Source organism: Agelaius tricolor, unplaced genomic scaffold (assembly GCF_023055355.1).
Source record: "Agelaius tricolor isolate 1412-34295 unplaced genomic scaffold, bAgeTri1.0.p SCAF_8, whole genome shotgun sequence".
Lineage (NCBI taxonomy): Eukaryota > Metazoa > Chordata > Aves > Passeriformes > Icteridae > Agelaius > Agelaius tricolor.
In genome coordinates this window covers 869,190-894,463 of record NW_027269268.1, presented here as the reverse complement: position 1 = coordinate 894,463, position 25,274 = coordinate 869,190, and the positions used below count along the sequence as shown (strand labels likewise).

Below are 25,274 nucleotides of genomic sequence, written 5' to 3'. Positions count from 1 at the left end.
CCCTTGGGATTGATGCATGTGGTTACATGGGTGAGGAGACTGAGGTACAGGGAGCAGAAAGTCTGGATAAAACCCCTTCTGCCCATTTCTGATATTCCAGGCCAGTATCTCCCTTCCTGAGGAAAGGCTCAGAGAAGGAATTTGAGCCATTCTAACTCCCTGTCAGCACACACCTGGCATTCAAAGCTGTCTCCAGCCCACAGCACCTGCTCACAGAGCTGTGCTTCTGCTCGGGTTGTTAAAGCTGTGTAAACCTCAGAAGAAGATGAACAATATGCCAAAAGATATACAAAAGCAAATTAATTAAATTTGACTAACCTAGCCTGCTAAGTCTGGTTTGCACTGAAAATGTCTGGCTGCTATTAGAAGACATATTTGTAAATTACCCACACAATTTTCACCAATATAATCTTCCTTTCCAATGTCTACTTTAAAGAAATGCAATTCTTTTTTAATTAAAATTCAGTAAAACCAAACAGACCCATTTAAAGCTTGTCAATACTGTCCCTCATTTCAGGCAGCACAGTTTTAGACAACACAGATACATCAGGTGTCGTCAGACAGAAATCTCCAATCAAGGTAATTTGTTAAAGATCACAACCATTTATTTAGAGGCCCTTGTTTAATCACAGAGCAGTTTCAGGAGCTATAAAGCACTTGTTAAGTTCTAAACTGTAGTAAAACACCTTCAAAGAAATATGACTTAATGAAATTAACAGTTTCACCAAACACTCTTGCAGCAGAAATGAAACAAAAACACTCATTTGGTAGGACAGAATTATATATATTTAATTATTATTTTTTAATAGTTGAAAAGTCTAATTCACTGAAATCAGGACTGATCTTCCCCTAAAAATCAGTGACTCCCATACTGCCTACTATAGAGGATCTGGAATTTCTTCTGAACTACTTTCAGGTACCAGTGCACATTCACTGAGTCTCTGCTGGTAAAAAACTTACCAAAATAAAGCCATTTTGAGGAAAAAACAGTTCCCACTCATCCAAACACACCTTTTGCTACACATGCAGTAATTTTTGCAAACCCTTATTGCTCACATCAAGAGTGAACATTTGGATTAATTTTGGCTGGGGCTTGTACAGAGCAAAGTGTGAATCCTCACACGCTGGTTTTGGAAAGTTTTAAATGTTTTCCATTTTAAATTTACCACTGTAAAACGGTCACAAAAACCCTGCAAGATCACAGCTAACAGAAATTACAGCTGGTATGCCTACATCTGGTGTGTAGGGAGTTTGTTAAATTTGCAAGAATTCTATCATTTAATTGCATTATTTTCTAATTCTCCAGCAAAGCTTTTCTGCAATGTTCAGTCTAAGAAAGAAGTTTAGTCTCTTAAATGCCTGACAATCTTCCAGAACTCTTCTGCTAAAGCTTTCATTCAGAACTATGTTGAAAAGAGAAGCTGAGTAAAAGAGAACAGAACTGTGAGTGCTTTGAGGCATTTCCCCAGTATTTCTGTGTTTATCCACATCTTCCATGAGACATAAATCAGTGGTAAAAGTGCAGCTACCTGGTGCTATTGGCCAAATAAACAGGCTCTAACTTTTGATATTACCAGTGTGAAATCTTTCTCACATCCTTTTCTGTTTTGTTGCTGAAAAAAAATAAAAAACAAATGTCAAGGAGCCATTAAAACTTGTCAGGCTGGAAAGGTATCACAGGAGGAGAGAGAAAACATGCTGTGAGCAGCACAGGGTGTTTCTCACAGTCAGAAATGAGGGTCAGTCGGAAGGAAAAGAACTGTAAGCTCCAAGGAAAGATCAAGATGGAACTAAGTTAGGCATTTAGTCATTTTTACCCTTTTCTCTGCATGCTTTGAGCTTTGGGGGAATGGAGGGGGCAGGGAGAAGTGTTTGAAGATGCTGGTTCAGAGTCAATTTAATCAACTTCACAGTTCCTGAGATTTAAAGCACTCACAGGTACAAATTTCAGCTGGATTGATGGTGCTAGAATAAGCAGGTCACATCATGTCACCCTCAGCGAGATGCCAAATGTCAGCCCCATCACTGGAGGCCAGAAGGAACATGTGAGCACAGAGCACACACAAAAATTGCCGTTCTTGCTCTCCAGGAGTCAGTTCAGCCCCCCTGGCTCAGTCCCAGACACCACAGGCGGAGGCGCCCCGCACAGCCCCGACTTCCAGAGCAGAGAGAGAGAGAGACCCCCCGCCCCGCTGCTTCTGCTCTGTGCCCCAGGAGCTGGAGATTTCTGGCACCTTCCAAACCCACATCTCCTCCGCTGCAGCCTGACATTCACCCCTTTAAGGAAAGGCAAAGAAAAGGAATCACTTGTCCTCTCCCATCTTTCTGGCTTAGACCTTTCCTTAGACCAAAGAGAGGTGGAGACCCTCGTGTAGAGCAGCACGATCACCCCGACGAGTGAGAGTTGTTTTGGGCAGCTGATTTCACAGTTTATTTAACGACGGATAGATCTGAGTCATTCTCCTAACACAACACAACAAGCGGGAGCCCGAAAAAAGCCTGGAGCGAGCAGAGCAATGACACAAACACCGATCAGGGAGCACAGCCCAGATCCTGCCCTCGGGAGCTGTGGGGGCACCTGAGAGGCTCCCTGACCTGGAAGCCATTCCAGGGCCGGCCATTCCAGCTCCAGCTGCAGCGTGTGCCAGAGCACCTCATACTGTGGATCGCCTGAGAACAGCAGGGGCAGACACATGGGGAAATATGGGATTATTGATAACTCTGCTTCAGAGACAGAAGAAATAATAATGCTGCTTTCTTCCAGCTGCCCAGTAAGACAGCTGAGTTCATAAACAGAAAGTTCATAATCTGACTGTAATAGATTTTGCTTCCTCAGGCAACACAAGGCTATGAAAGTGTTTAAAATGGACTTTTCTCTGTGTAATCAATAAAGCTTTCACAGAGATTGGTTCTGTTCCAAAGGCTTTTCAGCTGCTTGCACAGGACTTCCAAACACCAAATAAGCCTTTTATCAATTTCTATTTTATAACTTTCTCCTATTTCTTTATAATCCCTCCTCAGAGTACACAGAATGTAATGGCAAAAGATTTATTTAAATCATGATCTAAAAAAAAACCCAAAAAACAACTCATCATTTCTAACTGAGATTGTCACTATGTGCAACTTCAGTTCTAGGGACAGAAAAAGTATTTGTATTTTATAGTCCTCTCCATGATATCTGCATTTGAAAGTATGTCCAGGCTCAGAACCTCCTAAGGGCCATTGAGTGGGTATTGGCTTTACATGGATTGCCACCAAAAACAGGAGGTTTAAATGGTTAACATCACCAAAATCAGGATATTCACCTTCTTATCCAAATAGATCAATTTACAAGGATTTCTTTTTTTTCTCTTTATCATAAAATGTTACTTGTCACTGTAATCACGTGGCAGAATTTTGACTGGGCACACCACACCTAAAATTATAAAACCTTAATTTGGGCTTTTGTGTACAGCACCTCTGCAATCAGTTCAGAGGGAAATGCATTAACCCTTCTCCCACAGCAGTGTTCACCCTCTAACCACTGACCACAGGCTCTGGCACAAGTAATTCAGGGGCTGGGCATTTGCAATAAATAATCAGAATTTTTCTGTATGTATTTCAGAATAGTTCATCTGACTTTCCATGACTTTCCATGGCTTCTCCTGTGGTTGCAGAGGTTAAAACTCCACTGCAGGTCTGTGTACAACAGAACCAAAACCAGCTCTCAAATCACCCATCCTTGCCCATTTTCCTAGCCTACATGGACTTTCTCCCCCCCCTGGAATCAAGCTGAGTACACTGCCAGGCAGAGCTTTTGCTCTCAAGGATTCTCTTCCTCTGCAGAAATCATTATCCTGAATTTCACCCAGAGAAAATGGTCCAGGGAAGAATTGAGTGGATGCCTTACCCTTCATTGCACAATGCTGAAAACTGCCATGCAAAGTTGACTTCACTGCTTTTGCAATGAACAGCAAGGGAAGCTGGATAGTGCTAGGACTACTTAATGTGTTCTCGTAACATTGGCTTCCCTCATATACCAGCCATTTTCCCTAACAGAATTACAGCAACAGGGACCCTGAACATCCATTTCTCAAGAACTGAAGATTTCCTGCAGGTGCTAAGTGCCCCCAACTCTCAGAGAGATCATCCACATTCTGAGATTTTAACCTGCTCTCATTCTTCTCTTGACTTCCCTCGCAGGAGCTTGCACAAATGAGGCATAAGGAACAAGACCAGACTATCTGCAGATGGAAGCCATGGGGAGATAAATCAGGGAGGGAATTTGAAGTCTTGTAGTTGTTCTCCACTACCCCCCTGTGTGGCCACATTTAGTCCATACAAAAATATTCCTGGTGTGGGAATTACTGTGCCCACAGTGGAGCTACTGCAGAATTGCCACACTATGGGAACTGGGGCTGCTCCACATATTTTATAGCTGGGCCCATGCACTAATTCCATTTTATTCTAGATAAGATGTTTCTTTAACCTCTAAGTAAATACTGGGCTTTTTTTCATTAGCAGCAGTCAATGAGTGGTTACCTCATATTTATGATCTGATATTTTTAACATCTTAGCACTGACTGTCTTATTACCTTCCCCTGCCAAGCACAAGCTCTTGATCTACCACTTTGAACTCTGAGGGTCTCAGAAAAGATCAATTTTTTTTTTCTCTGATCTGTGGAGAAACTATTAAAATTGTATATAATCTGCTCTGAGAGGTGCCAGGGACTTGAAGACCTCAAGTATTTTTTTCCATCTGAGAAGATGTGGTCAGTGTTGTCACAGGAGAAAAAACAGACAATGTTTGGTATCTGTAGAACTTATGTATTAACAAGGCTGAATATTTAGGCAGTGAGAAAGTAAAGTGACCTAGAGTAGCAGTTTCAATTTATTTCAGCTGCTGATTTCCACATCCATTTCAGCACTCAGGAGGTGCTGTCTGCAGCTGTGACATCCTGATAGCACATTTCTGAACTCTACCCTGAAGTGCCTCTGTCCCTCCTGTTCCAAATGTCACCATCAGTGTGTTCCTCTCCCCTGAATTAACAGCCAAGGCCCTGAGCCCTGTGCAGTCTGTCAGGGTGATGGAAATGCAGCACTCAGGGCTGGCTGTATTCCCAATGACAATCCAGTTACTTCAGATTCATTAAACAACCATGAAAAAATACCTTTGGATTGCTGGGCTGCCACAAAAATTCCCTATGATTCTGTGATATTCCCTGTGATATTCCCTGCCACAGAGAGCCATTTTGTCTTAGCCTTCCATTGCCTAATACATTTTAAATGTACTCTTTAAAATAGATATTTCTTTTACAGTCCAGAAGATTGCAGCAATGCTAGTGACTACTGAACCCAAAGCAAGTATTTATGAGCAATGTGGGCCAAGGAACACTCCTACCAAGACACAGTTATTACAAGTTAAATCATAAACTGCTTGCAATTCACATCTAAGATGCTTACACAAAAAGGACAAATGCTACCCATGATTATATTAACAATAACAGTTTGTCTCAACCAGGACAATAATCCTCCTGCTCTGCCTAGCAATGCTCAGGCTTCAGCAGCAGCACTGATGTGATTCAGTTTGGGACGTGACATTTCAAAAAGACAAATTGAAATCCAAGCAGATGAGAACAACAGAGATGACAAAAAGGCTTAGAAAATAGGATTCAGATGGGTTTATGCTTTGCATTCTTTCCACATGTATAAAGAAACTGGGGCTTGAGAAATATCCCTCAGAGAAAGATGGAGTAAGAAAAAACCGCAGTTTCACTGAATGCTGAAATTGCTGCGTTTATCAGTTTCTGTTTAATAATTTGGGTGAAGACAAGAAAAATGAATGGGCAGACAAGTGAGGTTATTTTCCCATTTGTTATGGCACAACATCATATGGAGGTGTCATAGTTGTGGAATATGAGGAGGTGCTCGCCGAAGGTGCTCTGACTGCAGGAGTATTTTCATGTCTGTGTCCTGTGGTGCTAAGTGAACACTTCTTCACTGTTTAATTACCTGCCCTCACTCTGTGCCTAAACAGAGGGCTGAACAAAAGGCCTTGTATTTCCTGAAAGGGCACCATTTCTTTCCTAGTCATTCAAGTTCTTCCATCATGTTCAACACTACAATTAAAATGGTAGAGAAAATAAATTTCCTTAAAAATAAAACAAATAATAAGGCCAGAACACACTTTTGTTCTCCTCCTTCCTTTCCCTAGAAATGTTTTGCAGAAGAAAAACAAAAAGGAAAGGCATCCAAAGCTATCCAAACTAGACCCTGAATGTTTCATCCTGTAGTCCAGAACTGGTGACAGCACGAACAGCCAAGGTGGGTCACAGTCCCTGGGGTCCCAATCCCTGCAGGAGAACAACTGCAGAGGGAAGGAGAGAAAACAGCAGCAGCTCACTCAGAGGCTGCATTTCTGGAGAAGGTTTAGTGCCCAGGGCATTTTCAGAGACTGCAGCTATCAAAATCCACATGTTTCTAGTAAATGTCTGTAAAATGGGATTTTTCAGAGGCTGGTGACTTGATAGGCAAATTTCACAGAGACAGAAAGAACTCATCCCAGGCAAAGATTGTTCCTCTGATCTCAAGTCTCTGCTCCACCATGCAGAGGATATGAGATAATTTGGATTAAATGCTTATGTGGTTTTATTAGCATGGCTAGTAAGACTTTTTCCTCAATTCAGTTTCAGAAAATGGCTATTTCAGCTGCAATAGCAGGGAGAAGTTATCTGAAAGGAGACAGTGGCAGGGGAAGGAGGGAAGGTCACAGGCACTTTGAAGCTACAAACCTACCTGAAAATAAGGTCTTACAGTAACATGTGCTGGGGGATGGTGACAATAAGGGGCACTAACAAGCCCACCTTCCCTATCTATGGAATACCAATTACCTGATGTAAATACATAACCCTCACCATCTTTTCACACTCAATAACTGAAAGGAAACAGCCTAAACTGAGTGGAAATCTGACTGCAGTTTAGGAAGCATTGACCCAAGGCAGCAATATTCATTCCTGGTTTATTGGGAAGGTTGCTTGGGGATTTTTTCAGAAATATACTTATGCAAAACCAATATATGCATTTTGAAGTATTTTTTTTATTCCAATTTTCATGTTATTTATATGTGAACTTCCACGGAAAAAATGTTTTCAGGAAGAGAATTCAGACCTAATTCTGTAGTCACACACTGTCCCCCTCCTCACCCGTGTCCCTCCACACTGACACTTGAATGATGTTCCCTTATTTACCTTTGGCTGCCAGAGGGGACAAGAACATTATGGGCTGCCAATGCTCAGAGTAACAGCAGCAAGAGTTGTTTATTGCTTCGGAGGAGTCTGCTCCCCCAGCGCTAAATTGTCTTAAAATAAACAGATAATAAACCAGGAACACCAGGCCATAGATCTGTCATACCTAAAACACTGTAACCACCTGGTAATTCCTGCATGTTTATTCAGGGCTGACACTGCAAACAACCTGATGGTGAATGTTTGTATTCATAGTATCCAGAGCAGACAAGTAGCTCTGAGGCATCACAGAGTTCAATGAATAAATGTCTGACTGCAGGGCCTGAAAATGAGTCTCACAAGATGAAAAGCTTAACTTTTGAGTCACTCATAAAAGGTTAAATATATATAGTAAGAGAAGCTAAATCAAGAAATTGACAATTACTTAGCAAAATATAAAACCTTTCAGTTACTGCAAACTTCAGACTTGGTCAATTTCTGCAATTATTTCAATGCTCTTTTTTGAGGACTGCTGCAAACTTTGCCACATTTAATGATCAGAAACCCACTTCTAATTTTCAGAGTTGATTTACGCACAGTTAGTTGAAAAACTGGTGTTTGTTATAGTTGTTGGAAAACAGGGTGTTAGTTCTTCTGCCTCTAGTATCCACACTTCTGATGCAGTTTTAACATGTGTTTAATATTGTCTGTCTGTCTCCCCTGTGTGCCAGCCTATCAAACACTGTTCTGCTCATTTTCCATTCCCTCCTTCCCTCCTGGGCCCTCTGCATCCCTCCAGCCCCATCCTTCCTGTGTGGGGGACTCAGACTCTACACGGCTTCCCAAGTGAGATCCCATCATTCTTTTCCAATAGTATCAATATTTTTCTGTAGTAATTACCTTGCTGGATGTGCTCCACAACCACATCTGCCTTTTCCTCACTGTTTTGGTGTGTACCTTCTGGCATTTATAGCTGGTCCTTCTCAATCTCTAATTTCTCCAGTTCATGTCTTCAGTTCTTGATGTAAATTCTTGTTACCTTGTCATCAAGAAAATATTGCCTCGTTTCATAAATCCCAGTATTTTAGTTTTGAAGATAATTCAGTTTTCTCTGAATGATTTGCTAATTTTCTATTTGATAATGTCCCAGATTTTATTCTCTTTTTATTTTCTCTAGATTAGAATACACTTGTGTCTCAGTTTTGAGACAAAAGAGAGGACACTCTGCAATGAGTAATCTTCTCTAAAGAGTTTCAACGATTCCCTTCCACCGACAGAAAATGCTAATGAAGTGAGAGGAAAAAAAACAAACCCAAACCCAACAGTTTATTAATAACTGAAGCCAGAGAACGTGGCAGATGTTGAAGAAATCTCACTTGTGATGCGCCGGCTTTCTCTCTGAGGGAAGCGGCGCTTCCACAGTGAAACACCCTGCGGGAAATGGAGCTTCCACGGAGCTTCCCTTGTCCCTCCGAGGGAAATGGAGCTTCCACGGAGCTTCCCTTGTCCCTCCGAGGGAAATGGAGCTTCCACGGAGCTTCCCTTGTCCCTCCGAGGGAAATGGAGCTTCCACGGAGCTTCCCTTGTCCCTCCGAGGGAAATGGAGCTTCCACGGAGCTTCCCTTGTCCCTCTGAGGGAAGGGCAGCTCCAGCCCGAGCCCAGCACCTCCCAGGGCTCTCTGCTGTCGAGCTCCTCTCCCGGCAGCCAGGGCGGGCGGAGCGGCGGGGCTGGAGCCTCTCCCTGTGTCTCTCCTATCCCTCTCTCCCTCCCGGTGCTTTCCCTCCCCGGCTCAGCCCGGAGGCAGCTGGAAGATCGCTCCTGCAGCTCCTCCGAGCCAGGATGGGAGAAGCTTTTTGCTCGGCTCAATAAAACCGAGCTGGCCGAGCCAAACCGCAGCCCCCGCTGGGCCCTGAGGCTTTCAAAGCTCCACCGAAAGAGCCCAAAGGCCCCTCACGCACGGCCGGGGACTTAAGGATCAGCAGCCATTGGGGGCAGAAAGCTGAGGATCCTGGAGCAGGCTGCCATCAGAATCACTCCAAAACAACTTAAAAACATGTTTTAATAATCTTTATAAAATCCGACTTTGTTTCACTTTTGTCAAATCTGGTTTCAGCCCTATGTTTCTTGATCTCCAAACTTGACCGTTTTCTTCATCAATCTAGTTCATTCTAGTCTTTGGGCGTTCTTATTCAATCCTACACTTTTCTAGAAATAACCTTCTCATTATTTTTAGAGTTCTTTATACACTTTCCCTCCCCTTTCCCACACTTTTAATATACATTTGTGATAGATTTTCCTGTTTTAACTCAAAGTCTTTCCCTGCTTATATCCACACAACTGACTTCACACTAAGAGCTCCTGTGAACCAAAATATGTTCTATTAAAAGTGACAACTTCAGTGACAGATATGTTTTTGCCTACAGCTCTCACTTATAATGAACCAACTCATCCTTCATCTGGATTCTATATACTTTTATCACTGCCATTTTCCTTCCCTGTACTATGCAAAACCTTCATGCTGTGGTATGGATGTTATTCCATCGTGTTGCTTTTTGCAGTAGTATAAATACAGAAGTAGTTTTCACCAATTTATCAAGTGCCTTCACTTTGCTCCTTGAATTAAAAAGCAGCTTCTTTTTCCTGGTGACACTGCTGGGCCTATTTATCCAAGTACCCTTCTCACCATTAACAGGTTATTCTGCCATACAGAAATATTTCATTTCCTATTGTCAGAAACAAGCAGAAAAATCAGTAACAGCTTTTCCCCATTACCAGCCTTTATCTCCAAACAGGGCACACACCCCTCAGCCCCGTGCCAGGCCAGGGCTTTTCCCAAAGCTGACATCCAGTCACACAAACAGGGACCTGGGGCCAGGCAGGAGCACAGAGCTGGAGGCTCAGAAATGCATTGATCAGGCCAAAGTCACAGCTCAAAGTGGCATTTACAAATAAACCAACAAACTTCAGGCTATTTCATCTAGAAAAAAATCTTCATTTTGTTTACAGCTGAAAAATAATTTTATCTGTGAAAGAAAAAAGATTCTTTTTCACTAGAATTTAGAAAGCCAGTGAGAAGAGCAGAGAAAAAGATATCAGCAACAAAGCAAAACTACACTGCACTAAGAGATTGTTAATGGCCTTGCCTGTGAACACACTGATCTCTGCACAATTTTTCTGTTACCAGAGAAACAGCACTGTTAGGTTCCCTTACACTAAATTCAGCTTGGACTGATTCTTTCTTAGCAATGTTGATAATAGAGTCTGGTCTGATCACTCAGTAAAACCTAACTTTTCCCCTTTAAAGAAAACAAATACATTTTTTAAAAATTGGTGCAAGACAGTCCAGATAAAACATTGACTTGTTTTTTTTACACAAATGTTTAACACAGGTAAAGGAAATTTCTGCCAGTGCCAGATACTCTATTTTCATATACACGCTGGGAGTAGAGAATTAAATTAAATTAGAACAGCAACAGCTGGAAAATATCTGTGGATTTGCTTTCCTCTTTGATGTCCCCATGGTTTGAATAGTGTGTGCTGTATTTTTCTCTGGTACTTTTTAAGTTCTCTCCTCATCATTACTGGGCTCCTCATTCATTCCCATGTGCTGTCTCTTACCAGCTGCCTGCTGTGATGATCATTTTTGCAGTATCCATCTCTGCCATGTCCATCTTGAGATTATTGCAGCAAAATACGCAACAAAACATACAAAACTGACCAAAGCAGCAAACAGGAATGAGACACATGCTAGAACCTCAGACTCATGAAAGAACAGGCAGGATTTGATGGAAATCTGTTTTCTTTGATTCATAGAAAGCTACAAAAACGTGGTCACTTCTGTTTCAAATGTCCTTTGAGAGAGATGTGACTTTATTTAACAACACAACCTCCCCATTTCTGGACTTGGCATATCACCAGCCCCACTCTGCACTCCAGTCTGCCTCCAGTTCTGTTCTTTGCTCATTTCCCGTCTCCTGTTCCCTCAATGTCAGTAAAAATCTCTTTACATGGACACATATTCATTGTCCTACATACAAAGGAGAAACTGTTCCCTACTTCTGATGCACTTCCTGAGATAAAGAAACTGGAACTGCACACGTGGTTCTAGATGTGGACATGTAATTTCATAATCTCTATTCCTTTCCAAATGACTTTTAGTGATGGATTTGCATTTTTACCTTTAACTGATGAAGGTGATCAAAGGAAACTAAAATCAAATTGCATTGAAGGCTTTTGTAATGGAAACTTAAGAGAAGTGGGAAGCAGTCATTTCAAAATTGGAGTCCTTAATCAAAATTCAAGACTCCAGAGCTATCAGCAGCCACAAATGTTTTTGCAATGGATGACAAGATGGTATACGATCAACAGATACTCTCCTCTACTGCAAAAACAAGTGTCATTTATTTCAGAGTGGCACAGCCAGCAGACTGAGCAAAGTTATTACATACTCAAGGCAAAAGAAGCCAAGTGTGCTTTACTTGCTTGGCAGATTTTAAATTCTTTTGACAACAGAAGAGAGGCTGAGAATAGAACTCAATTTGTGGAGCTGATTGTAGCATTATTTATAAGCAAAGAAATAACACTGACTGATTATCTATACATTATCATAAATTTTCCAGCCTAACTGGGATACTGAAAGAGGGCAGAGCTCCTTTGGTTTAAAATCTTCACTATCCCAGGGATAATGACCAATGCTGTTTCCATGGAGAGAGTCCAGAACCTTTCCCAGCTCTGATTTCCTGTATAATGTGAACATTTAAGGCAGCAGTGCAACTTTAGGGATTTAGACTGAATATTGCTTCATAGATTAGGTAAGAAAATAGTGTGACTTTGTATTATTCAAATGAATGTGAATAGGTAATGTCTTCATATATATCCAGGTAAATTTTCTGGCAGATTAGAATAATTTGACTGCAAAAACCTTTAAAATTAACCTACAGTTACTCCTGCACTAATGAAAGAACTTTCTCTCCAGGGAAAGAGATTTTCATTAAATTCTTATCTCATAAAAATGAAAAAACACATTTTTCAATACAGAATGAGAGCTTCAGTGCCCAGAAATCCTGCTCAGTTTGACTATAAGGAATATTTCCTAAAGATGTACCCTTGATCCTTGCTACAACTACCCAGATTTTTCACTGACTCAAGTGGTAGCTCTTTTGCCACTCTGAGAATTGACAACAATGTACATGTCAGAAGATTCTAGACATTTTATTTCTTATGACAACTTCTCTCTGAGATAAGAAATATCCACAACTGAGGAGCTTTGCCTGCTGCTTATCTCATGTGTACAAAACCCCAGTTAAAAACTGGAACTTCATTCCAGGCAATGGAAACTTCTCATCTCTTCTAACAGGGCCAGGAATCCACCCACACACTTTTCCTTAACAGACATTCTGTAGAGTCCTCCAAATAAACCTAATTACATTCCTCACTTGGAATATGCCAGGACAGAATGGGTAAGAATTCCAAGAGCCACGTTCATACTTAAAAAGCACAACGGATTGGTACAAAACCTTACCGATGTCACGTACCTGATGGAAAAGAACAATTAATGCTCTGTCCTAAAATTGCTGGTGGAACTTAGGCATCACCACAGAAGTCTATTGGATTTAGGTGGATGCTCTTAGCTACAAATATTTTCCCTAATTCAGTTGCCATTATGGAACTTTACTGTAGCAAAGAGAGGGAATTTATGGGTAAGTTCTAGAAAAGAAAGATCTAAATATGACAAAGTGTGGGCAACCATTTCATATACAGAAGAAAAGTACTAGTGATGACCACATGTTAAAAACCCCACACAACACAGGATAATACCAAAAACTGCACAGAACTTTCTTAGGATACAGGTGGGTCAGTCTGAGGCAACACAAACCCCATGTGCTGGGGCAGGAGGGGCAATCACAGATGGAGCCAGTTCTGTTGGAGCTTGCCAGCTTAGACAGAGATGGGAAAATGGCCCATTTTTTTTGGAGTTCACTGCCTGTGCAAACTCTGGGCTTGATAACATTGCCCATTTTTCTTGCTTTATGCACATTGATTTCCAATCCACAAAGCTTGGAATGTTCTCATTTGTCTTCCAAGGGAAAATCTATCAGAAATCCTGTTGTCCTCTCCTTTGAGGAAAAGGAAGAAAGATCAGCCATTGCCTTTTTCTTTTAGTTCCTTCCCCTTGCAAGTTGTTCAAGGGTAAATTAGAGAAACTCACATTCATTTATAGAAAGGAAGATGTGGCATGGTTGGAGTTGGCTGCTGATGGTTTAGGTTTTTTTTTTAATTGCAAGAAATGCAGTGTTCATTGCAAAGTTCACTGATTTCAGTGGGAAATGTGAAAATGGAATAACGACAGCACTTTTTTTAAAACAAGAGGAAGTGTGGCAGGAGAAAAAATGCACCAAAAGCATCTGAATTATTGTAGCAGAACTCTCAAAGAGTTGTTTAATGAGTCTTTAAATATATTTCAAAGGTGAAAACACAGAAAGTTGTCTTAAAGCATGAAGAAGTTTTTCACAGCCACTTAAACTGTAATCTGGTAGTGAAAGCAATAGTGACTAAATAGGATTCTCAAAGCTAAGAATAATGGCTCAGCTGAAACCATTGGGGATGTCACTGAGATCAGGGCTCAGAGCAGCAATTTATAAAACACTAAAATATATTAGTTTGCAGCTTACTGCCCAGTGTGGCTTTATTCTTTTCTTTGATATTTGAATTAAAATCTTCTATCAAATACTTCACCAAATGAAGCCACAAGGGCTAAAATATTCATCAGGAAAGACAAGGAAGGGAAGAACGTTTGGGCTAAGCACCTAATGCTTGAACCCAAATTATTTGGGTCTGAATCATCTGGCCCACAGTTCTTTCAATGTAATTTTGACAGTGAGTTTTAAGAAAATTCTATTCTACTCTGAAACTCTTCAGTAAACTGTCTTCATTTAAATATAGCAAACATATTTTTGCTAGCAGCCTACAGAACAGTGATTAATTCTTTCAAGCTTTCTGTGAGCACCATCTGGCTTGTCATGATTGTTGCTATTTTACTTATCAAGATGTTTTAACACATTTCCTTTTGACCATTTAGTCTCTGCCAGTGCCTTTGTGACTGAGAACAGGGGGCACCTGGTATTCTCAGCACATTCGTGTCACCCACAGCAGGTGCTGGAGCCTGTCCAGCGAGATGAAGAATGCAGGGCAAGGTTTGTGTGGGGAAACAATTTCAGATGGGACTTTCTTGGAAGGAAGGGAGATCCTTCCAGCTCAGAAGGGGAGGGCTCTTTCTGTAGGTGCTGGAGTAGCCCCTGAGTGATTCTCAGGAGGCATTTCTTCCTCACTGAATAAAACCTGCACTGAACCAAAACCAAAAAAGCTTTGGAAGAGATGGGAACACCCATGTCAGAGTGGTCATTTAGGCTTAGGAGATCCCCAAGTTGGAGAAATAATAAGAGGACTCTGAGAAATTAATTTTTAGGAAGAAAGATCACCCATCTGAAATACAAGTAGGTGAGGAAGGAGAACTTAAGATAATGTGAAATTGCAGAGGAATGCCCCATTAAAACAAATAATCTTGGTGTTGAGGATGGATATGATGTCTCCCTTGAACTAATATATACCAGCAGGAGTCTGTGTCTATCACAGATAATGTTTAAATTACATATTTCAGGGAAAAACTCCACACAACCAGCCATCACCTACTGTTACCAAGGCACTTGGCATCAGCAGGGAGAATTCAGAAAACAGTGAAGAACAGTCTAGAAAACACAGAACAAGTGCTGGGTTTAAACCTCTCAAGCAATTTACTTCCTCAGCATCATGAGGCTTTGCAGCAAGATTTCAGAGTTTTTCTAAGGCACTGCCTTAAAGGTACTGTGGAATAAAAGCTGCTGTTTTAAACCTGTTTGATGACTTTATTCATCTCCTCCTGTTTTTATGATCAGCTCAGCAGCAGAACAATTCCCCCATTAGCTATCATCCCACATTATCAGAGGAGCATGAGCCTCTTGTGGAGGATAGATCATAAAGATGTACTGACAAAAAGCAGAGTTTGGATTTCCTTTTTCTTTTACATTTACCTCCGTTTTGTGTCAAAACTGAATTCTATCAGACTACTCCAAGTGAACCAGGTCAAAGTGGTTCAAACCAAATAAAATTAACACATGGCTGTGATTTAACCCAACAACACAATGAGAATGTCTTCGGATTCATTCAAATGCACAGGGACCTTAGTGCTACAGAGCATTTGTGTCATCTTTTTGAAGAGAATAATGCTTTACAATAAAGCTGGAAAAATGATAGCTTTTTAAAGTTCTGATTGGAAAAAAATTACATTTTTAAAATGTAAAAAATTACATCTAGGTTAAATCAACAGATGTAGATTGGCTTGAAAAAGAAATGAAACTGATTCAGAAAAATAATGTTTACACATATTTGTTATTTGAATATATTCACCCATCATGAAGCTAATTAAGCAGAAGTTGATTTTGTATTTCTGATACAGTCTCAAGATCATAAAAATTCTCTACTGTCCTTCTGTAATTCTCAGCTGGGCTCAGAGAATCCGTGTGACATCAGCCGGAACGGCCAAACACGACAGCCCCAGGTGTTCAGTAAGACACCTCTGCCCAAAACCCAGAGGAAGAAATATTTCCCTTCAGACTGGGGGCATTTGACATAAAAGCTTCCTCACTTGCCTGCCTGCACACCATTTCTAGAAAACCAAGAGAATAGCTTTTAATATCAAATTACTGATTCTGAGCATATTTCTTGCACCAAATACATCTTGGAAAAGAGCCTTCTTAAGAACATATTTTAAAAGATAAAAGACTAGGGATTTCAATGATACATACACCAGATATTGAAATATCACATATATTGAAATATGAACAACACATTGAAAAATCACATATATTCAAAGGCCAATAAAACCAAGTGTTTAAAAAGCCTCATGTAATCCCAAACTTTTAATGCACAGGCACTTTCTTTGAGCTGTGCTGGAATGTGGTTTTAGTGAATACCTGAAATAAGCAGTTCTCTTGTACTTTCAGGGCTCAGAATTTTAACTACTGAACTTGTCTTTGTTTTAAAAGTCTGAAATCACAGGTGTCTCTCACTCATAGCTGCCTGAGGATTAACATCAAAATTGACTTCAATCATTTGCATGCTGATATTTTTCTCAAAAACATGTTAGGAACTAAAACCAGAACTGTGTTTGATGATACAGATTATCCAGGATTCCAGTCCTGAGCAAAAGTACCTCCTGTGGCTCATATAAAGGAATTTAGAAGATAATTGCTATCCTATTTCTCACTGTACATTGAACTTTCAACTGCTTCAACATAATCAGCCTGATTATGCTTGAGCATTCAGTTGGGCAGACAATTAACTACTTAAAAACAATCTGACCCAAATATTGCACACTGCTGTAGCCATAGACTGCAAACACTATCCAAATAATGCAGTTTTCTATCCATTTAATTTCTCTTCTGCAAAAAAATCACCATAGGCTGCTTAAAATTATTTCAACTAAACAGAACAAAAACCACAAGCAATGGCAAAAAAAAAAAAAAAAACCCTCAAACTGTTTGAAACACCCAGAAGGTTTCAGCAGTGCATGGTGAAGAGAGAAAGGGCTGAGGAATATTCAGCAGAAGGGCTGCCCTTAGAAAACAGGGAAGTGTAGAGATACTTTTCAAGTGCTTGGTGCAAGACTTCCAAACTCCACTGCTCAGAGTCTGTGCAGTGAGGATCCAGATTTGCCTGCAGTTAGCCCAGCCTGAAATACTGCAACAAGTCATCTACAACAGCTTTTCTTTCTTGCTTCTCTGCTGAAGTCATAATTAAAGGCATGTACCATGGCCCTGTATTGTGAGCCTTGTGTTGTGAACAAGGAGGAAAAAAGACCTGGTAAATGTATTACAAGTCTCACAGAAGGGTGTGTCTCTTCATATGTCCATTTTTCCATCCTTTATGCTATCCTTCAGCAATGAGTTATGATGAAAAAGAAGTTAAATATGCAGTTTTATCTGAGGAATTAAGTCTTAGAGATTAACAGACTTACCTGTTAATGACACAGTTAACATTTTAGTAGAATTGCTATAAAAATCCAGATCTTTTTGACTGCTTCCTTTTAACATCATTTAACCTTTTTGAATATCCTTTCTTCATCCACTTACCCTCTATTTATTTCTAGTTGAAGATACAATGAAGTCTGCAAGCTTTCTGTTTTTGAGGAGGGTTCAGATTATTTCCTTAAATTTTAAGTGGCAAGGTACCATTTCAACAAAGAAACAATTACAACACTTTCTCAATTTGGGTTTGTTTCTTTGTTTGCATGGCTCTTTTGAGGGAGGAGTGTTTGTTTTTTAAAGGCAAGCTTTTCTAATGGACACTGACTTCCCTAACACACGCAGTGTTAGAAATAGGGCTTGGCATCCTGCTGCACAAGACTTGTAAATCTCTTCTGGCCTTGCTTTGTAGCCACGCTGGAGTTGGAATGCCTCCCAATGATTCAGAGCATCCAGACAGAAATACACACAAAGCCAGATGCCCAGGATGACAGGAATTTTACAGGCAAGCAGCTGGGAAATTGTCTTCAAAGTCAGGTAGGGGAAAAGTGAAGTTTTTCAGCCTGCTAAGGCATAAGGGCTACAGGGAGAAGATGAATAACTGGCCTCACTAGATTATTATCACTTCTCTGGCTCAGTCTAAGACAAGACCTCTTGCCCTCTGTGCCAAATGTCCTTTTCCTGGAGTTAGGAATGAGAATGATGTTACAATGTTTTTTGCTTTGTGTCTGATACCTCTGGTCCCAAATGAAGAGGACTTTTCAGCATGAAGCTGTCAGCAACTAATGGGAAATTGAAAATGCTATATTAGTTGAAGCAGATTATCCCAGTTCCCTTCACAACTCAGATCAGCAATCTGAGAAGCTTTATCATTAAAATTCACTGAAAATCAATTAAGAAAGGCCTGAAGCAGACTGGAGCTCCCACAGGGCCTCTTTGCATTACCTCAAAAGGTAATAAATGTCAAGGGACAGAAGGTGTCAGTCCCAGTAAGCTGGCTCTGTTTGCCTGGGAAAAGTTCATCAGAGAAATTAAAGACTCACACCAAGGAGTAGAGGACCAAAGTAATGGGATTTTGACAGCCAGTTGGTTCAATATTGACTCATATAAAAAACTGACATAGTCAGTGATTTGTTAGGGGTTTCTAGTAATTTTGGCTAATTGGAGGCTGAATCAGAGATAAAAATACAAAATCAACACAATGAAAACTTTATTATTAATATAATAACTAATCATACTCCGTGTGGATAAACTTCTTAAAATAGATCTCTTCATCTGTTGCAAAAGCCAGGCACCAGTTGCAAGAACGGACTTTGGTAATTTTCATGCATAAATCAATTTTGGAGGAGCAAGTGAGACAGATGAACTGTAACTGAGCGAGATTGAGCCACCCCATAGTCTGAGGCAATGTCGTGGTACAGCAGAAGTGAAAAAGCAGATGCTGACCTTGGTACTTACCAAGCACTGAAGGAAGAGGCTTTGTCCAGCTGTCCATGGGACTTTGATGAAGAAAACTCTGATCTGCTGTGATGAGACAAGGTTGTTTTGGTCCACATAAGAAATTGGGATGAGAGCTGTGAAAGGTTTTCCTGTCCACGTGTTGGGGTGAAAAGAATGAGTTGTGCTTCTGTCCTGCTGGAGCCTCTTTGAGAGGGGTAAGCTGTGCTGCTGGCTGCAGGAAAATCAAAAACCACCAGTAATTTGTTAGGGTTAGTAATCTACCTGAGGAATTTAGAAACAATGAACTGATCTGAAAGAATGCTGCTGTGTTAAAGGACTCATTCAGATAAGATCGAATTGTGCCAAAGCCAATGTCATTGGGTGTGAGAGACACTGGACATTTCCCTTCCCAGTGTAAGAAATAAAATTCTCTCGCAGAAAAGGGAGCTCATCATTAGATTTCATAAAAGTACCCAGGAAAAGCAAATGTTCTGGAAACCTTAACAGCTCTGCTAATGCCTTTTCTGAGGTGGATGTGCTCTCATCCCAAATGCACATCTCTGTAACAAGGGGCTGTGAGAGCCATAAATGAGGAGCTCAGTGCTGACCAGCCACTCACACATGCCCCAGCACGGACACGTGGAGCTGCAGGAATGGCATGGCCATGTTAGATGGCTGAGTGTTCTTCCACAGTTTTGAGGGAAAAAAGGAACTGAGCATTACAAGCACAGGTACCAATTAGTATAACCAGGCATATTGTCCCACAGGCTCAATTTAATCTTTATCCTAGCAGTGCAGCAATCACTGTTCCTCCTAACATAATTATGTTCAGTACAGCATTTCCATCTACGTTTGCTGCCTGAGGTATGAGCCAGCACCAGTATTCAGCCAAAGATAAAAGTGCAAAGTGGATTTTAAAGATTGCCAAGACATTTTAATTAAGAAAATTAAATAAGGCCATCTTTTCTATCTCAGTGATTCCATCTGATTAGAAAGCAAAGGTGAGCAGCAGAAGGCAGGTGAGGTGGTGCAGGCAGGGTTAAGGATCAAAATGAACTGTGGTGGTTACATTACCAGTATGGGAAAAGCAGGCAGGACAGAGGAATCATCTCTGAAATTAAGAGGGAAGTTTAGCTTCCTCCTTTTCTGGTAAGATTGACTATAGGGCTGTCTAACAGGATTTCAGACTATTTATTTTCTTTTAGAAACGTTACTTAGATTCGTATTAATCAGCTCAGCCTCTGCTGCCATCAAAATTGAGGGAAATAACATTTTTTTAGCACTGCTAAGAAACAGAGCAGGTAAAACTAAATTATGCAGCCCCAATGAGCAAAGGAATTGTGTCCTATCCACCTTCAATAAGTCACAGACTCCAAAATCTCCTCGGAGCGTCTCATTTACTTTCAGCCTTGCACAGTGAGCCCTCAGCTCATCATGGATCAAAAGATACCTCACTAAATGACAAGAAAAATGACTGCATTCTGTTTAGTTGCAATCCTTTTAGTCATAACAAACCTTATGTGCATCAGCTGAGCTCTAAGAGAATCATGTGCAGCAGCAGCACCCTCCTCAGCGGCTGTTCCAGTACCTTCTCTAATCACTGCTCCAGGACTGTAGAGGACATTTCTCCCCTCACACCTCCAGCAACAAACCTACTCATCTTCCAGATCCTTTTGAAATTCCAGATCCCTCCTGCTTAAAACCACAGGGCTGCCCACTGGACAAAGGTCCAGTCCCAAAGCTGCTTCTCCTCCACAGAAACCCCTCACACACCCTGGGCTGGTGCTCTTCAACAGCAGAACTTGTCAGGAGCACCATTAAACTGATAATCAGGGAAACAATTCCTTCTGCTGTGTTAGGTTTGAAACAGTGCAAGGTATAGGAATGATTTATTATTCATCCTCATGGAATGTCCCTGCCCTTCAGAGTTCCAGCACTACTGCGCAAAGCCTCTCATGGAGCCAAGCAGAAATGGCTGCTGTCCCAAAAAAAAAGAGTCTGGGAGAAATTCCCAGTGTCCTTCATGCCTTGAGAAAATGAATGAGCAGTCACTGTTGGGGTGTTGGGTACAAATTCAGTTCAGATGAAAAATTTTCCAGGGTGATCTCCCTCATCTTTATGTTCTAACACAACTACAAACAAGCAAAATGAGAGATTTTAGAAGGAATTAGGATGTTTAAAAGCAATCTCTGAACTAAGGCTGGGACGCCCACCCAGCAGTTAAACACAGGAAGGCAGGCACTCTTCACCACCTATTTCATGTTAAGGGATTTCTAAACTCTACCAAATTAAGTTAGGAAATTAACCAGAGAGCAATATAACTATATTTTAACTAATTTAAAGGTACCCAAGAACACAGAATGTTTTCTATGAAACTAGGGTATTTTTTTTCCTTATTCAGTGCCTGAGTGAGATTAGCAATAGGAAAAACCCACTGAAACTGCAAATGCATTCTGCCCCAGGACAGAAACAACAAGTAATTATTTAAAAACTAGAAAAAAATCCAATCAGAAACATAAAACATTATGGACCATGTATTATTTTTATCACCAAGAATTCCCCATATAAAAGGCACGGAGGAAACCATAATTCAGACGTGGGAAAACAGAGGGACTGTAAAAGTGAAAGGGAGTTCTGACAAATGATCATGTGTGGAACATGGATTCACAGACCAACAAAACCAAACACCCCAGCAGCAGCAGCAAACCCCAATAGTGCATATTCCAGCTGAAGCGAGGGGGTTTGTGTATATTCATCCTGTCAACTGGCACACTTACCTGCCAAGGCTGCTCAACTTCTTCTTTCACATCTTAAACCACAATATCCCCCAGTCCTTTCACAGGAATCACTTAACCAAATGAAGACGGATCAGAAGTGTTATTTTCACGGTTCACAATAACATCAAGTTCTGTGCCTTAGATACACCACCTTTAAATACAAAGAACAAGCCAGCAAGTGTACAAACCTGGTGTTTGAAGAAGTGATAACAAGACAGGAAACTCAAGCCCATGGTTAGCACAAAAAACCCATTATTAATATAACACAAATGCAGATGGTCAAGGACATAGCTTGCCAGTTTTGGGATGTAATAGGCTGGCATTATTAAAGCAAAAATGATTTCTAACAAAAATTATGTTTCTCAGAATTGAATACCACTTGGGGTGAACACTCCTGATTTCTACATAATATTTCAGGAGTTCAATCAGCACCAACCTGTTTTTCTAGATACAAGCAGGGAAGAAGTTCAGTTCCTGATAATATGCAGTTCTGTAACTTCATTAGAAACCTTTCATCTCTCAATATTTGAAATAAAAGCTAGAAAAGCACCAACTATCCTTAGTAGCAACATTTTGCAGCACACAATCTGAAAAGGTCAACCTGCCAGACAATAATACATCAAGTAAAAATTAAAGTGAGGGCAAGGAAAATCATCTTCAGGTGAAACTGCTCTTCTGCAAAAGCAAAGTGATATTAAGATGCAGCCTGGGAACAACACATTTCTCAGCTATGAGAGAAAGCATAATTCTTAAAAACCTATTCCCTACATTAGACAGAAAATCAACTACAAATCAGGTGTTAGCTTGGTTAGTACTCAGACATGATAATTATTACCACAATATTAGCATAACAATCAAATAAACACATTCCAGATATACATTTTAATTCATTTACTAGTGTCAGCCATGCTCTGCTTTGATTCTATCAATACACCCTGCTGCAAAAAAGTTAAACTGTGTTTTCAACATCATGTGAAATCAGCTCTTTGAGTCACAGCTCAGCACAGACCTCTAAACAGGAGGCCAAGACCTACACCAGTTTGCCTTCCAAAACTTCTCACACATCTCATTACCTGTCTCCTCAGACATCTATTACCTGTCTGTGGGCAGCTCCAGATAATGAGGGCAAAACCATTCCAAAGAACAGTACCAAAGAAATCACAGAACACTACAGACTTGTTCCAGGCATGAAATTTTTAATGGATTATGTGAAATAACACAGAAGCAATTCCTGTCCACAGAAGAGAGTTAAAATGTTTTTGTTTCAAGGACGATCACTGGATGTTTAAAATGTCTGGTGCTGAAAGCTACATTAGGTCCTCAACATTGGGCAATCAATATCCCCACAACCTAAACTGTGAAATTACTACCTCCCCAAGGAGAAAATTTTCAGCATTTGCAACTCATCTCAAAACTTCAGTAAAACAAAACCAGCAGAATTTCCCTGAGATGACATTGTGTTCTATTACCCTTCAAATACTCATGAAAACAGACTTGCTTTCACTAGCACAGCTGTTCATGAAAATCTGGGGTAAAGCCTGTAAGAAATGGCAATGTGCTTGAATGTTCCTTTCCACTGCAGGCACAACCCAATGCTCCTTTGAGTGGCTAAAAGCTGAGCAGCTCTCACTGGCACAGCATCTCCTCCCACACCCAGCGAGTGACCAACACAGCAGCACCAGCTTTCCCAGAGATGGGCGAGGATACCAGAGAGCAGATGCCAACAAGGGTTTGAAGCTGTGCCAAGGGAGGCTTACGTTGGACATTAGGGAGAACTTTGGCCCAGAAAGGGACATTAGATGTGGGAATGCTCTGCCCTGGGGGCGCTGCTGGAGTCACCATCGTGGGAGGTGTTCAAGGGAAGCCTGGCAGCAGCACTCCAGGCTCCAGTGTGCTGGCCATGGTCGCCATGGGCTGGTCTTGACCTCCTCTTCCAAGCCAGTGCATTCCCTGGTTTGTGACATCACAGCCTCTGGGGCAGCATGGTGGCTGCCAACTGTCCCCAGCTGTTCCATGCCCAGAGCCCAGGCAGACCTTGGTGTGGAGCAACGTCCAGAGCCCATGTGGTGGTGGCAGCTCCTTGTGCACAGCACGATGGCTGGCCAGGGCTTCTCCTGGACACTGCAGGTGTACCTGCTGATGCTTCTGGTCCATCCACTCGACCCTTCCAGCTGTCCTGAGTGGGACATGGGCACCTCGGGTCTCCTTCCCGAGGAGCTGGAGCTGCAGGACATAGACCGTGAGGCTGCCGTCTGGGTGGACTTGGCGCTGGTGTCCTGGACGTGCTTCCTGGTGGAGCTGCTGATCATGGGCATTGTCCTGGGATGCTACCTTGGCAGAAGGCTCTGCAGACGCTGGAGAGAGCCTTCTGGAGAGAGGTGAGGGAGGGGGGCAGGTCGGGGCAGACCCCGAGGCTGCTGGGCCTCCTGGGCAGCTCTTTGGCCAAGGCCCCGCGGCGGAGGGGAGCGGAGCCTCCAGGCAGGAACGGGGCCCAAGGCTGAGCCCAGGGACGGCACCGGGCAGGGGCGGCCGGAGCTCTGCTCGCTGCAGCCTCTGCCCTGGGCAGCCCAGCCGGCCCCAGCCTCTCTGGCAGGGGCCTCGGGCCCGCTCCCCCCCTCCCATCGGGATCCCCGCGCTTTGCCTTGCAGGAGAAGCTCTGGAGCCGCTCGGCCCGGGCAGGGCCCTGGTGCTGCTGCTGTCCCAGGAAGCTGCTCCTGCTGCTGAGGCAAAACCGCGCCCTGCTGCGGCTGTGCCTGTGGCACCGCCCTCGGCAGAGACCCAGAGCCAGGAGAGCAGCACTGGGGGCCGGGTGACAGAGGAGCAGACTCCGGCCTCGCTCAGCACCAGGGCCCAGTGACAGAGGAGCCGCAGACTCCGGCCTCCCCCAGCACCAGGGGCAGCGTGAGAGAAGAAGATCTCGGCCACCCTCAGCGCTGACCTCCAGCCCCAGCGCGGTGCGGAGCCTTGCAGGGATGTGTGACCAGCGCCCAGCCCGGGCACTGCGACATCCCCATCTCAGGAGTTAGAGACACCCCGTCCTCAGTCATAGCATTCCCCGACACCTTTTCCACAAGAAGTTGACATTTCCCTCAGCGTTCCCTTTCTCCAAGTATTTTAGGCATAAATAAATAAACTTCTTAACCCGTAGTCTTCTAGTCACCCTGTATTGTAGAATTTGCGAGTAGTCAAGTTCAAGCAGTCAAGAATAAAGTTCACGTTTTCTACGCAGTGCTGTGTCCTTTCCTTGACATTCCATCCTAGAGGGGACCCGGCGAGTGCTGGGTTTGCACGGGAGCTCCAGCCTGCCTGGAATGGAGAGCCCGAGTGCCCCAGCAGGGGCTGCACGAGTATGGAGGGCAGCTGCAGAGAAGATGGTGGGCAATGTTCTCCTGTCTCTGTCTTCTAAGGAAGCTTGGAGTCCACCCCTGTCTGCACTGTGCCGGGGGGGCCCTAAAGCCCTGGGAGGTGTCTGGGTGGCCCCAGAAGGTGCTTGCAGGACTCAGGGACACCAGGGAAGGAGCAGGATCATCCCTGGAATGCTGTGAGAGGTACCCAGAGCAGCCCACCCTGGGACCCAGGCAAGGGCTGAGTTCAGGCAGGCAAAGACATCCAGGGGCTGCTGGGCTATGGCAGCCATCAGTCCAGTGAGGCTCAGTCCTGTCATTCTGAGGTTTTTATATTTATCTGTATTTAGTTCTTTGTATTTATCCTATTGACCTTCAAAATGGGACTAAATTTCATTTTCCTACAAAACAAAACTTAGTTATTTTATTTCTAGGAATCAATCATGTTTACT

The 25,274-nt window shown here is 42.3% G+C and overlaps 1 long non-coding RNA gene across 1 annotated transcript in view; it reads right to left on the bottom strand.

Annotated features, from left to right (window-relative positions):
- LOC139592603 (uncharacterized) overlaps positions 1-18,830 on the bottom strand; it is a 30,829-nt gene extending 11,999 nt beyond the window's left edge. Inside the window, exons 1-2 of the long non-coding RNA XR_011680055.1 lie at positions 18,720-18,830; positions 8,103-8,241 (exon numbers count right to left, since the gene is read on the bottom strand). This is a non-coding gene — a long non-coding RNA (uncharacterized lncRNA). The remainder of the gene's footprint in view (positions 1-8,102; positions 8,242-18,719) is intronic.
- Between the last annotated feature and the right edge of the window lie 6,444 nt (positions 18,831-25,274).